Genomic DNA, 14900 nt, shown 5'->3' with positions numbered 1-14900 from the left:
TGACATTTTAGTAAAACAAATGTCATTCTGCACTGTTTATTTAACAAGCCAGGCATTATCACACATGCCTGTAATTTCAGCACTCAGGAGTCTGGTATGGAAAGATCCAAGTTCAGGAGTTAGAGAACAGCCTGAACAAAATAGTGACACGATATTTAAAAAACCCAGAAATCTGAACTTGCTTTCTTTTTAGCGTGTTTCACAAGTATGTTTTCTCTTGCAAAGAAACAGGTGAGCTTTATTTCAGATTCGCTCATCATGTTCCCACTCTCCTTGTCATATTACTTTCCCATGTAGTCCAAGGTTGGAGACTCTGTTATGTCACTTTGCATGATTTACCCACTTCACAATGGATGAATACCACGAATACATTGACTGTTCATTTCCCCACCAAAAGATATTCTAAGTGGGGCTAGCTTTCTACATACTCATCAAGATTTCGGTTTCCCTTGTTATTGATTTCCAGATTCACTCATTATGGCAAGAAATGGTATTTGTATATTTTCAATACTTCCAGATGCATTGTGTCTTAATCTGCATGCTTGCAGATCAAGTCAAGAGTGGGGACTGTTCTGAATGCAGGTGAGGAGGGGCATTCTGGCCAAGGTCACTTTAGATGTGTGTGTGTTGTTGCAGCTGGTCCTGGAAGGATGCAGCAGGAGAGTGCTCCAGGGAGGAACTCAGCTGAGTCATTGCTTCTGGCAGCATGTTGGTTGCGTGACAGTTCAGGCTGCCTGTCAGAGGACAGACTCACCAGCCAGAGATAAAGACACCAAGAAGAGAAAGTACAAAGTTCAGTTCACAGTAGGTAGACCAGAACTCCGGGGTTGCAGGACCCTTTCCAAGCCACTTCTTTTCTGACTCTGAGATGAAGAAGACACACTAAGTCAGGGTTGGAGATGATGTCTCAGCCCAAATCCCAGTGCTGCTCAGTCCTTTTGGCCAAGGACCTTTGCTGCAAGGGACCGTGAGTGTGCCAAAAGGCAGACACATTAGGCTCTGTCTGCCAAGATTCACAGCTCTGGTGCAATTTACCAGGACAGGGAACTTTCAATCTTTGCTCATTCATCTCGGAATTGTTTACTAAACCCAACAGGACAAATGTCACACAGTTGCATATGAACATGCAGAGCTGAATTCCAGTCTTAAAGAAGCTGAAGGCCCATTGGGTTGTTGATGTCATCACTGTAAAGACCATGAAATGATGATGACGGCGGTGATGATGATGATGATGATAATGATGATGATACTAGATAGCCTTCATAACACCTCCACATCCCTCACTGACATCATCTGCCCTCCTGGAGAAATGGAGGGGTAGAGAGGACTCATGCCCGGGGCTGCCCCCACTTGTCTGCACGCTGCATCTCTGAGCTCAGCCCTGGGGCCCTGAACAGCTCTCTGCCTTTCAGATGCTGAACTTCAGGCAAGGTGAGTCCACCTGTTGGGTCTTGAACATCAGCTCCACTCAGCTCCGGGCACCAAGCCTGACACAGAAGAGGAACAGCCATGGGCAAACCAAGCAGGAGCAGCATGAGAGGAAGTGGAACCAGAAATGCAGAGAATTGGGAACACAGAAGATAAACACAGAGAGTGTGAGACAGAGAGGAGGCACTGGGTGAAGGAAAAGGAGGAAAGACAAGAATGAGGAGAGAAAGAAGAGGTCTCAGGTGCCTGCAGCGTCTCCTGGTGTCTGCAGTGTCTCATGGTGTCTGCAGTCAGCTTGTCTCACTGTTGTGTCTGACCTTCCATCCCTTCCCTGTGTGTCAATTGCTGTGTGTCTACCAGCTTCGGCCTCTGCCCATGTCTCTGCCTCTTGCTTCAGCTCTCATGGCTGCACTGCTGGGATCATTATTTGCTGCTTATTGTCTGTCTTTTTTTCCCTCACATTCCTTGAGCTGTAGGTATTTGTAATTTTTTTTTCAGAATTTCATATGTGTTTATCTTATTTACTCTTTTCTCCCACATTTCTGCTAGACCCCTCTTCCCCGCAGCGCTCCTACGGAGTCAGCTCTGGGTCCTCTTTTAACCTTTGTTATTCTATTATTTTATAGGTGTGAGGATTTTGCCTCCCAGCATATGTGTGCACCATGCTTATTCCTGTTGCCCACCAAGCTCAGCAGAGGGAATGGGATTCCCTGGGAGAGGAGTTGCAGGCAGTTGTGAGCTGCCGCACGGATGCTGAAAGGGGAGCCCTGGTCCTCCTTGAGGGCAACCAGTGTTCCTAACTTCTAAGCCATCTGCATCCACTTGGTGTTGCCCATATACTCTTGCACAAACAACTGTTCTCTGGAGCATGGTCTACCCACAAGAGCCAGCCCTGAAAGAAAACAGCTCTCCCTTTCCCAGCAGCTACCAGCTGCCCAGACTCCTCAGCTTCAAATTCTGAGTTGGTGTAATTAGCTGCACATAGCTTCTGGGTTCATGAAAACCATTCCTTTTACGTGTATCATGCATTTTACCATATTTATCCCCTTAGCCTTCTGTTTCTCTCTCCTCTGGTTTCCTACACCTGCTAGTCTTCTTCTCTCTACTCCAATTCCCCTTTTGATTCCTGTCATGTCCTATCATCTTCCTTTCTGTCTTTCTGTCTGTCCATCAGGAAGAAAAGCTCCCTGCCCTCAGCTGCAGTGAGGCAGACATGGCTGCATGAGGAAAGATGAGGAATGGGTCCACCTTGAAAACCCTCCCTTTCCTTTCTCAGCTTAAAAATGGAGAGACTTTGGGATAGTTAGACCAGAGGAGGTGAAAGCCAGGGAGAGCATGAAGAAAATCCTTACCAGCTTCACCTTAATGAACTCCAGCAGTCTCACATAAACAAACAAACAGCTGCCACTTACTGAGCACATCTGCTGTAACCTTCATGTCATCACTAGTTCATGCTCCACTGAAATAGCCTAAAAGAGCTTGTCGTCACTGTTCCCATGAGGCTAGGACAATCAAGGCATCTTTTCAGGGTCACATCAGAACATCTGGAGAAGACTATGATCCAAGCCCCAGCCTCACTCACGCTCTTCACCATTCATCCATTAAAGTCCATCCAGCCACAATGGGACACTGGGTCCAGCCAGCAAAGAGGAGGGATTTTCTGAGTTCACACTATCTCATCCTAGGTGTCCCAGGACACTGCAGCCCCAAACACTCCCCTGTCGCTGAGCTGCCCACCCTCTGACCCACAAACCAGCAGGTCCAGGAGCACCTTCCTCTGTCTCCCAACTCCCAACTCATCTGTCTCCCATTCTGATGCTGTGTCCTCCCTTGGAGGATCATGGGAGCCAGTCTGGACACTCAGAACCTTTGCTCCTGCCACCCTCACTGGGAAACAAATTTCCCCAGAAACAAATGCCTCCTTCTCATCCAAGAGAACAGAGGGCACAGCAGGTTCCAGGACAGACACCCTCCCAGGCCCTGGCCAGAAAGCAGCATCTGCTGGACCGTTACCTGCCAGGCTGTACTCACTCAAGCCCTCCCCATTCAACAACACACAGGCTTTCCTATGTCTGCCTCTGCCCTTTGCCCCCCGTGTAGGTTTCAGAGTCCAGATGTATAGAACCCTTTTAAATCTGTGTCAGTGCTGGGCCTGCTACCCTGATAAGCTTCTAGGGTAGAGGCCTGAGTGAGCATGAACTCTGATGCCCTGGCCATCAGTGCCTGCCAAGCCCACAGGCAGGAAAAGCTGAAAGCAACCCAGCTCCACATCACTGATTTCACATTACACTGCCATGCTCATGTTGGAAGATCTCAGAGCAAATCTGATCCTGTAATAACTACCTTCTCACACTCCTGAATGCCACCTCTGGGTTCATACTCAACCCTTCTGTACCAACAGTGAGTCTTTCATGTTCCTTTGGCATGACAGCTGTAATAACTTCTTTCCCATTATAGTGTACACTCACTCCTCCTAACACACACGCACTCACACACATACACAAAAACCCAATTCTTCACCTTTTTCCTCATCTTTGGCTTGAGCTTAAAGCAAGGTAAGAAATAGTTATGTATCCTTACTGCATTTGACAATTACGTTTGAAAACACTGTTGTTTATAATGACCACTGTGTGGCTGGTATTGATCTGAACCCAGAAGCTCCCTCCTTGCTGGCTTTCAAGGTGCTAGAAGGTGCTCTGCAGGCTGCTGGTAGCGAAAACTCATCAGTAGTCTTACCTAGCAGTGCACTGCGCAGCTACAATAATGCCTGGCTTAGCAGATACGCGCATTAGTGCAACAGCAGCACGAGTGTTACAGGGTAACAGCTGCCTTCTAACTGGACTGAAGACACATTCTGGAAGATGGAACCTATGCCTGCTGCTGTAAGCCTGGCCAACAGTCGTGGGCTTGGAAGGCCATAGGCCTCAGAGGAGAATCTGCTAGTATTATTTCGTTAAAGGGGCATTGTATAAAATTGTATTCTAAATAGTTGTCCTTACGCCCACAGGTAAATGTGTGCTCTACCTCTCATCACAGAAGCATTTTTATGCACTAAATAGCATTCATATATCGATTCACAAGCCTGTCTTTAAAAATAAGGTAGGAAGCTATTAAAAAAGCTGCCACTCCTCACCCTAGGTGGTAAATTATTCCAAGTAAGAAAAAAGAATACTAGAACCGTTGGAGACTCTTTTTTTCTGTGTTTGCTTTGCTTCTGGGTCTGAGGGGTCTGAGGGGTCTGAGGGGTCTGAGGGATCCCTAATCTGGGTCTGGGTATGAGGGATCCCCAGTAGTGGCTTGACATGGATTTTTTGGGCTGTCCAAAGCTAAGCCTCTAACTTTCTGCCGCAAATCTGCTCCTGATCTGGGCCTTCAAAGCAGTAAATGACACTCCCGTGTATCACCCACAATGCTAGCAGGAAACCAAGCAGCAATTAGTGGTTCCTTCTCTGTCTTTCTTCAGCCAGCCTCTATCCCTACCCTCACAGATCCTTCCATTTTCATCCGGATGTCTGCAGCAGGCACTTCCATGCTTCTCAGCCTCCACTATTTTTTTTTATAACTTATATATTTTTACTTTCATGTGCATTGGTGTCCTGCCCGCATGTATGCCAGTGTGAGGGTGTCGGTTCCCTTGGAACTAGAGTTACAGTTGTGAGCAGATGTGTGGGTGCTGAGACTTGAACCTGTGTCTTCTGGAAGAGCAGCCAGTGCTCTTAACCCCTGAGCCATCTCTTCTGCCCCCTCAGCCTCCACTATTATCCCATCTAAAAACATTGAAGAATCTTTCTCAGATCCAAATGTGACCAACTTGTTACCCTGTTTAGGCCTCTTCTGTGGCTCCCTGTTGCTTCAAGATGAATTCCAGGCTTCTCATGCTTAGCCTATGCTTAGTGGCACGGTTTGAAGAGGTTTATGTGGTCCTGCCTTGCTAGAGGAAGTATGTGAGATTAAAAGACCTGACACCTCTTAAACTTTGTTCTCTCTGCTTTGTGCCTGTTCCAGAGCAAGAGCCCAGCTTCCCGCTTACCATGTTCCCCACCACAACAGACTATTATTCCCGGAACAGTAAACCAGATAAACTCTTCTCTATGCTCTCTTGGCCTTGGTGCTTTATCACAGTAAAAGAAAAGTAAATAACACAGACATGTATTTCCAGAGACCCCAAATGTTTACCCAGAATGATACATGCAGAAAGATGTCCAAACGAAGCTAAGATAGAGAGAGGTAGCTGTCATAACTGGCTAACCAAAATGAAGCAACATGAAGACACCCATAAATATAAAGGACTCTTGGGGACAACAGTGACACTCTGGGAAGGAAAAAGAAAACTATGAGCAGGTACTCTAAGACGAGGAATTATAGACAGCAAGGCAAAGTCCCGTGCAGACTTCAGCTCCATCCAGAGCAATCTGAACATCTAATGCAAATCCATGCTTCCTCAGGGATTGCCCAAGAGAGCACCAGGCCCCTTGGCTAACCTCCCTATTGGCAACTATGAGGGTGGAAGAGCACTAATGCTTAGCTCTGCTAAAGAAGCATTGGGGAGAGAAGTTTCTCAGATACCTTCTTCTTTGGGGCAGTCCTGGAGGCGCTCCCAATGAGACAGGCCATTGCAATGGCCATTGCTCTCCACCATAACTAGATGGTTAGGACCCTACTGCTGAAGACCTTACCAGCTTCGGCTTCAGGACATAGAGAGACCAATCTTGAACTGACCAGGAAGTTGTCTCCTTACTGAGTAGCCTTTGTAGTGCTGGAAGGTGCTGGGAGAACACACATCTCTGGTCTTACCCCGTGCTGGACCCTCTTTGCTACAGTGAAAACCAGAGGATGCGAAAGGCAGGTTGAAGTTTAGGTACCATCAACACGTCTCCTTTTTTCTTATAGAATAATAAGATGTGATAACAGCAAATGAATAAAATAGTTGATATTTATTGGCTTTATGCATTAACTCACACATCACGACCAAGAGGTAGATGCAGTCAGTCCTTGGCTCCTTGAGACTCAGTTTGTCGATGAGGTCAGCTCCTTGAGGGCAGCCAACATTGTGGCTCTGAAGTCTCTGAAGTTTACTGAAGTCTCACAGAATCCAAGAGCTCAGGAAGGCTTGGACGAAGATCTGTGTGAACTGTCCTTAGACAGATTTTCAAACATCACCACACCTCAGCTAAAACAACAAAAGCTTGGTCTACTGCCACATCCTAGAGCTATTTCCAGAGTTTTGGGTGGACAGCTGAGCAGGCTTCATCACTTGCCTGCTCACACTCCAATCAACTTACAGAGAAAACCCAGGGTCAGCACATTGACATGAGTGTGTGCTGACTCATGGAGGTGTGTGTAAGTGTGTGGCAGGGTTTCCTCGGGATATGCACAAGTTGGTTTCCAAAGGCCTAATGTGTGCTCACAAATATGGGATCAGAGCCAGTTAAGAGGCTGAAAAGCATATGCCCTCGTGTACTGGTATAAACCTGCAAGCAGATGCCTGAGTGAGGCACAGTGTCAGCGGCAGTGGATACTTCAGCCCTGCATCTTTTCAGGTTCTTATTTTTAGGACATATCAGACAGACCCAGGAGGGAGGGAGGTATGTGAAAGCATGGAGACAGCATCTTTGGGAACTGCATTGCAAGCCCTTCCCGGTGGCAAACTTCATCTCTACAAGCTGCAGCTTCTTCCTGGGAGAATGACGAGAGAAAAGGAAATGGGGTGGGGTAGGGAGGACAATGGCCCAGTTGGGAAGGTGCTTGCCAAGCAATCATGAGGACCTGAGTTTAGATCCCAGCACTCATCAAAAGGCAGGCCTGATGGCACATGCTTGTCCCCCTAATGCTGGGAGGGGGTGGAAGGACCTTGCACTTCACTTAGGCCCATAGAGAACCTGTCTCAAAAAACAAAGTGGAGAGAGGCTCAGTGACAAGTCACAATTCTGCATCCTGGGAACACATAGCTCCTGATGGTCACAGAGGACAGTTATGGGAGGGAAGAGTGGACACAAACCTGCTCAGTGTGACCATTGGCTGTGGGAGGCATTATGGTCAGTGGCTTCCATTTTTGTGATAAGGAGCAATACTTGTCTCCTAAGACCAAGCATGAGGTGTGTCTGGACATGGCCAGGGATTGTTCAGTTCATGTGACCCACACAGCACCAAACTCAGCGGTCTGTTTCTGCCCCCCCACTCTGAGCTATTCTGGAATATGTCATAGTCTCATTAGTTTTTGTTGTCAAGGCCTCTCCTTTGGGAAGTAGAGAAAGGAGAGTTTTTTTTTCCTCCAGGGTTGGAGGGAGGTTTCCCCTCTTTATCTTCCTGACTCACTGCAGCTGAGTGCAGGCAGCTCTTCATGATGGATAGACAGCAAGTAAGAAAGGAAGCTTGTACATTATATACACAAAGAGGGAGACACAGAAGAGGAGAGGAGATTAGTAAGTATGAGAAGGGGAAAAAGAGAAACAGAAGACTAATGAAGGGTAAATATGGTCAAATGCATGATTTACTTGAAACTATAAACTATGGACAATTAATATACACCCATTAAAAATAATGCTAAGACTGAGGAGATATTGGCAGTTGATGGCTGCTGAGAATGAAAGAGGCAGTGTTCATTAAAAAGATGGCAGCAGATATCCCAAGCCTTTCCTGGGGCTTTTGTCCAGCTGAATGATCAAATATTGTCCTCAAATATGAGGCACAAATCATTCCCTTTGGAGAAGGATGCCTTTTCCACAAGAGCCTTCTGGGCTCTGCAAAGCTGTGTGCCTGCAGTCTACTTCACTCTGTAGAATTCTGTCAGAGGATGAAGGCATATTTGGCATGGGCTATGCTTGTTCAGCTATGAACAAGCTTAAACCAGTTGCAGAAGCAGAAAGCACTCAATTGGGAAGGAATAGTTAAGACAAAGAAATAGGAGAAATAATGGAGGGACTACAGCATGGGACAGAGGATGAGGAGAAAGAAACTCCCATGACTAAGGAGATTTTCTGGGTGCCTCATCCTCTTGTGCAATGACCATTAGCTCTTCACATAGCTTATCCAGTCCCTGTCTTATCACATCGATGGCCACAGAGAAAATGCTGGAGGAGAGAGGTACTGGGCTCATCTTAACCTAGTGACTCTTCCTGGGATCTGGCTAGGTGTGTTGTCCTGCTGTCCTCCCTGTCTTGAGGCAAATACTCCAACAGCAGTGAAGAAAGGGTAATGAATAAATAGCCCAGAAAGCTTGGATTTTTGCTACATGTCACAATGCTCTTCTGTCTCAAAACAGGTGCTAAGTAAAGAGGTTTCAACTTTGGTACCAATGCCTGCCAATCAGATGGGTCTGGCCAGAATATTCTCAAAAGGGATTCTTAGACTATGAAATAGAGCCTCTATTAGTTATGCTTGACAAGGATGACATAAGTATAAATTTATCCTTCTCATGTTTTCTGAGCTGTGCTGTGTCCTCACTACACACACACACACACAAACAAACACACACACACACAAACAAACACACACGCACACAAACACACACACACACACACACACACACACACACACACACGAAGCATCCATCAAGAATGAGAATGAGAAGTAGGATACAATCAACTTCCCAACCTTGCAAGCTTCCCTAAGGGTCTGGGCATTAGTCCTTACGTTATCTGCAGGTCAGACATCTTGGCTAGCTGTGCTCTTTAAGCCATACTAGTGGCTGTTTACTATTTTTGAAGGTCCCTTCATTCTTACAGGTGTGATCCTGAGTTACAATGTCCAAAATCAAAAGTCCTACTGAGGCACCACTCTAGTCTTCCACCCTTCCCAGGACTCCACAAGAGCCGTGGGGGTTCTCTGTTCCATCGTGTCCATCCCGGACTCACTAAATGTCTAGCAGGTCACAACAACTAAACCCTGCATTTATTTCTGGGGTCCATTCTAGAGTCTTGGAACTCTGAAGTTGAGGGCTTGTAATTTCTCTGGAGGAGCCATGCAGCCTTGCTTTTCCATAGTTCTTGTGTTTCTGCACTGAGATCTGCACATCTGGTGGTTAGCAACTGTCTTCCTAGATAGATGGGGATAGTCTAGTTGGGGATATTCCCTAGTTGGGGATATTCTTTTTTTCCTACTGTATCTGGCATTATTAAAGATACTTTTCATAGAAATCATGGTATTTCAGGCAAGACATGGGCAGACAGTCATTAACAGGATACAAGAGCTCCCATACTCCCTTCTTGCATAGACTACCAAAATCCAAAAGCCACTATAAAACCCAATGAAATCTTCATCCAATGCTTTGAAAATGAGGAAGTAGTTTAGAGTGAGGGTTGACATTTCACATTAAGGATGTTGTTTAACAAGTTTTCATAAGCCGACGCTGATCAGGAAATGAAATGAAAATGACAGAGTTATCAACCTGAAGATATACAATGCCTTATAAAAGGAGACACCACTCTTCTGAGGACATTCAATGATGTAACTGCAAAGTCAAGATTGCCCAATAGACCTGAAAATAACTCTGAAGATCAGGCTCCAATAGGTCTGTTGGTATAATGTTCTTATGGAATGTTTACAGTGTACTCTTGTTCATTCAAATTCTGATTTCTCTACCCCACTATCTGGTTTCAATCCAGACATTGCATTGTGATGCTTTTGTCTCAAGTTGGTGTAAACATGCCACCCCTTGATTTTTGTATTGTCACTAAAACAACTAGCCAATGCCGAGCAATGGAGAGAATAGGGTGGTACATCCTGGTCTGGAGGGGAGGAGAAAGAAGCAAGTGGGAGGGGAATCAGAGGAGAGAGATCAGGGAGGAGAGGACTTGGAACTACCAGGAGATATGAACTGGACCTACGATATGACTAAAAGCAGGTATAATGTGGAAAATCTGAATGGGAAGAAACCATGAGGGCCTGAAGGTTTAGGATGGAGTAACTATTGCCCAGCATTGTGCTCTAGGTTAATTAAATAAAGCCTAGTCTCTGTGTGGTGATTTGGGTATACAACTGATTTAGGAATAACCACTGTTTAAATAAAAGATAAGTCAATTTTAAATATTAATTACCAACAACACAGGTCTCTGTTTTTAAGGGAGTTAAGTCGATGATGGTACAGGGGGAGGCGGATATAAAAATGAATTTAGAGTTTTCCCACACCACAAGGCATTTAGTGCCATGGTGGCCACATATGTCAACACCGTGGCATCCCTTCTGGGACCCAACAGGAGTTTTTCAAAATTATCAAGGAAAAATATTTTCCAAAATCAGTCCAGCTTGGGAGACATTTTGTTAGTGACACATGTTCCTTTCAACCCAAAGCAAAGAAGCGTTCTGAATGCTAACATCAGAGCTTAAAAAAAAAAAAAGTAAAACAAAATTCTGCATTTTTATAAAACTTTATAAAAATAGTATTTCAAACTGTACAGTCCCCAGAAGCACACAGTTATCAAAAACGCACACACGTCACTTGCCATCTCCACAACTTCAGCTTTCTGTCTGGTTTGGGCAGCTCCGATTTCCTCAGGATTTCAGCCGTCCCTTTCTTCCTGTTGGCTACCTTCTCTCCCTTCTTCATAGGGGCCTTTTTAGGCTTGGGCTCTCGCTTTGGAGGAGCCAACAGACAACCTTGCGGATCTCTGTGGCTGGTCCTTCACGTTGGCTTTATCTCCATCAGCAACCCCTTTTGCCTCTCTTTGGGGCATGGCAGCAGTGGGGACGTAGGCGCGGAACGCCAGGATACAGCAGTACGTGGGTTTGGTCCATGGGTGGCATCGCTCGTGGCTGCTGCTTCACCCTGCTCCGCATTTGAAGATATTCTTGCGGAACAAGCGCTCTGAAGACTCAGTCCTCAGTACAGCAGCAACATCCAGAGCCATGCAAGGTTCATTGCACATCACCAATGAGGACAAACCTGAAAACCGAAAAACCACCATAGAAGGTACTGTGGAGCTACAAATTACTCAGGATACGTGGGGCTGGGGAAATAGAGACATAGAAAGCAACATTAAATAAATAAAGCAAAAATAGTGAAAAAGAATGCTTTAGAGAGGAAGACGATAAGTCAGAAAATTAGAAATCAGTAAAAAGGAAAAAAAAAAAAAACCAGACTTCCATTAATAATAAAATTAAAATTAGATAAATTTTTGAAAACAAATTTTAAAATAACATACAAGTTTTTCTTTGGCCTGGAGACACGGCTCAGTGGTTAAGAGCCTCCTTTTACCAGGGGCTACACAGTTCAACTGAAGCTCCGTGACTTGTGGCTAGTCCTTTTCTTCAGTCCCTAGGGTAGCTCAATGGTGTGTGTGTGTGTGTGTGTGTGTGTGTGTGTGTGTGTGTGTGTAAGACAGACAGACTGACTGACTGGCCTCTCGTGAACATTGCAAACACCTCCATGGAAAGGTGGAGGGGGATGGGAAAGAAGGCAGAAATGAAGGGACCCAAACAGCAAATTAACTCCAAATGCTAAATCCCGCTACAGAAACAAAAACAGCATGAAAACCCAAGCCCTCAAAACAATGTTTTGTTTCCTCCAAAAGTCCAATCCCGTCATAATGGTCTCCAATGAGAGTGACTAAGAAGAATTTCCTCAGAATGCAAAAGAACAGTTACAAGTATGTTCAAGCAGCTCAGAGAAGAATTGAACGTACTCAAAAAAACCAGTAAGAAACCAAAGAAAGTAAAGAAGCCAGTGTGAGGCAGGAAAAGAGAATTCAGTCAGAGCTACTGGAGAAAAAGAAAAAACTGCGCTGATGTGAGAGATGAAAACTCAGCGGAAAGCCTCACCAACGGAATGAATGTGTGTGTTACGTTATGCAGACAATTCAACTGGCCGGCCCTGGGGTGGGGAGGCTTAGGGTCCTGACAACATTCTTGTCACCACCTCATCCTATGCCATCACCTGGGCCAGGTGCCCCAGATACAATCCATCTGCTCCTCCTACCCGCTCTCTCTCTCCCTCTCTCTGTGGTTCTTGCTCACTCTTGTGCTCTCTCTCTCTCTCTCTCTCTCTCTCTCTCTCTCTGCCTGTGTGTGCATGCACACACTTTGGTTTCTTTCCCCTTCCCTCTCTCACTTCCCACAAACATGCACCTCTTTCTCTTCTCCTCTAACATTTCTCCCCTTTATTCCCCCGAATAAATCTCTTTCATATCAGATATCTGTGTGCCTGGCATTTTTAAATATATCCTAAGAGTGTGGAGGGCTGGATATCAAGGGTTAGAGAAGATGTGAAGGAATCGAATCATTCTGTCAAGGCCAGTGAATGGAACCTGGGAGAGCTTTGGAACCAAATGAAAAGAACGAATCTAGAAATTGTTGGCATGCAAGAAGAATTTCATGCCAAAGGCACAGAAGGTGTGTCTGATAAAATCATACAAGAAAAGTCTCCACATGTGGAGAAGGACATGTTCACCAAGCTATAAGAGGCAGCTAGAGCAGCAGATGGACAGGACCTTCCTTATTGTAGATCAGAACGCAAAGTCCTAGGGTAGAAGGGCATTGGCAACTGCAGGAGAGAAGGGCCAAGTCTGACACGGAAACAGGCCGATCAAGATAACAGATGATTATTCAATAGAAACTTCTAAGGCCAGAAGGGCTGGGAAAGATGCATTCCAAGTTCTGAAAGGTCACAGCTGCTACCCAGACTTTTACACTCAATAAACTATCTATCATAACTGAGGGACAAATAAAAATTTTCTGAAATCAAAACAGACTAAAGGGATTTATGACCACTAACCCAGCTTTACAGAAGATAATAGAGGGAACACTTTGCACTAAAAAGAAGATTAAACACACCAGAGAGTCCACAGGGAGAAAGAAACAAAATCATGATGGTTAATAAAAAGGTTTTATGAAAATGACCTGGACTATAAGATCATTCATTCTTCAATGACAGGGACCTAAGAGGGAGGAGGCAGGAAATAAGAAGATAAAGAAGATTAAAAATGTTTACAAAGCTGGGGTCAGGAGATCTTGTACAAACTATGTCTTATGCCAAACTATGTCTTACGTCTTATTAAGAAGAAAAGCATTGTGGGCTGGAGAGATGGCTCAGAGGTTAAGAGCACTGGCTGATCTCCCACAAGTCCTGAGTTCAATTCCCAGCAACCTCATGGTGGCTTATGACTATCTATAATGGAATCTGATGCTCTCTTCTGGCATGCAGGCATAACACTGTTATATGTAGTAAATAAATAAATCATTTTTTCCCCATAATTTTATTTTTCTCATTAGTTACATTTTGTTGATTCTGTATCCCAGCTGTATCCCTCATTCCCTCCCCAATCCCACCCTCCCTCCCTCATCTCCTCCCTGCCCCTTTCCAAGTCCTCTAATAGGGGAGGACCTCCTCCCCTTTCATATGACTCCCTTTTGTCAGGTATTTTCAAGACTGGCTGCAAAGTCCTCCTCTGTGGCCTAACAGTACTGCTCCTCCCTTGGGAGGTGGGGAGGTCAAAGAGCCAGTCATTGAGTTCCTGTTAGAAATAGTCCTTGTTCCCCTTACTATGGGAAACCAATTGATTACTGAGCTATCACGGGTCACATCCGAGCAGAGGTTCTAGGTTTTATCCTCTCATGGACTTTGGTTGAGTGTCCATCTCAGAAAAGACCCTGTGCCCAGATACGTTTGGTCCTTGTGGAGCTCCTATCCTTTCCACTTCAAACTCCCCTTCTTTCATATGATTCCCTGCACTCTGCTGAAGGTTTGGTTGTGAGTCTTAGTATCTATTTTGGAGCACTGCTAAGTAGAGTCTTTCAGATGCTTTCTGTGGTAGACTCCTGTCATATGTTCAATGCATATCCCATTTGTCTTTCTAAATGAGGATTGATCATCATACCCCGTGTCCACTTTCTTGATTATCTTTTTTAGGTGTATAGATTTCATTATGTTTATCCTATCTTTTAGGTCTATATAAGAAGTATATTCCATGTTTGTCTTTCTCCTTCTGGGATACTTCACTCAGAATGATCTTTTCTAGATCCCACCATTTGCCTGCAAATTTCATGATTTCCTCCTTTTTGATTGATGAGTAGTATTCCATTGTGTAAAAATACCACACTTTCTGTATCCATTCCTCCGTTGATGGACATCTGGGTTGTTTCCAGGTTCTGGCTATTACAAATAAAGCTGCTACAAACATGGTTGAGCAAATATCCTTATTGTGTACTTGAGCAAATTTTGGGTATATGCCTAGCAGTGGTATAGCTGGGTCTTGAGGAAGCGCTATTCCTAATTGTCTGAGAAAGCGCCAGATTGACTTCCAAAGTGGTTGTACCAGTTTACATTCCCACCAGCAATGGAGGACAGTTCCCTTTTCTCCACAACCTCTCCAACATGTGTTGTCATTTGTGTTTTTCATCTTGGCCATTCTGATGGGTGTAAGGTGAAATCTTAGGGTCGTTTTGATTTGCTAAATAAATCATTTTAAAGAAGAAGAATGCAGTCTTAAATGCAGTCTTTCCTGATAAAATGGGGCAGAGTCAACAAAAAGTTCTCATAA

The sequence above is a fragment of the Meriones unguiculatus genome, chromosome 14 (assembly GCF_030254825.1).
Source record: "Meriones unguiculatus strain TT.TT164.6M chromosome 14, Bangor_MerUng_6.1, whole genome shotgun sequence".
NCBI classification, from domain to species: Eukaryota; Metazoa; Chordata; class Mammalia; order Rodentia; family Muridae; genus Meriones; species Meriones unguiculatus.
This window is presented reverse-complemented; position numbering follows the sequence as displayed.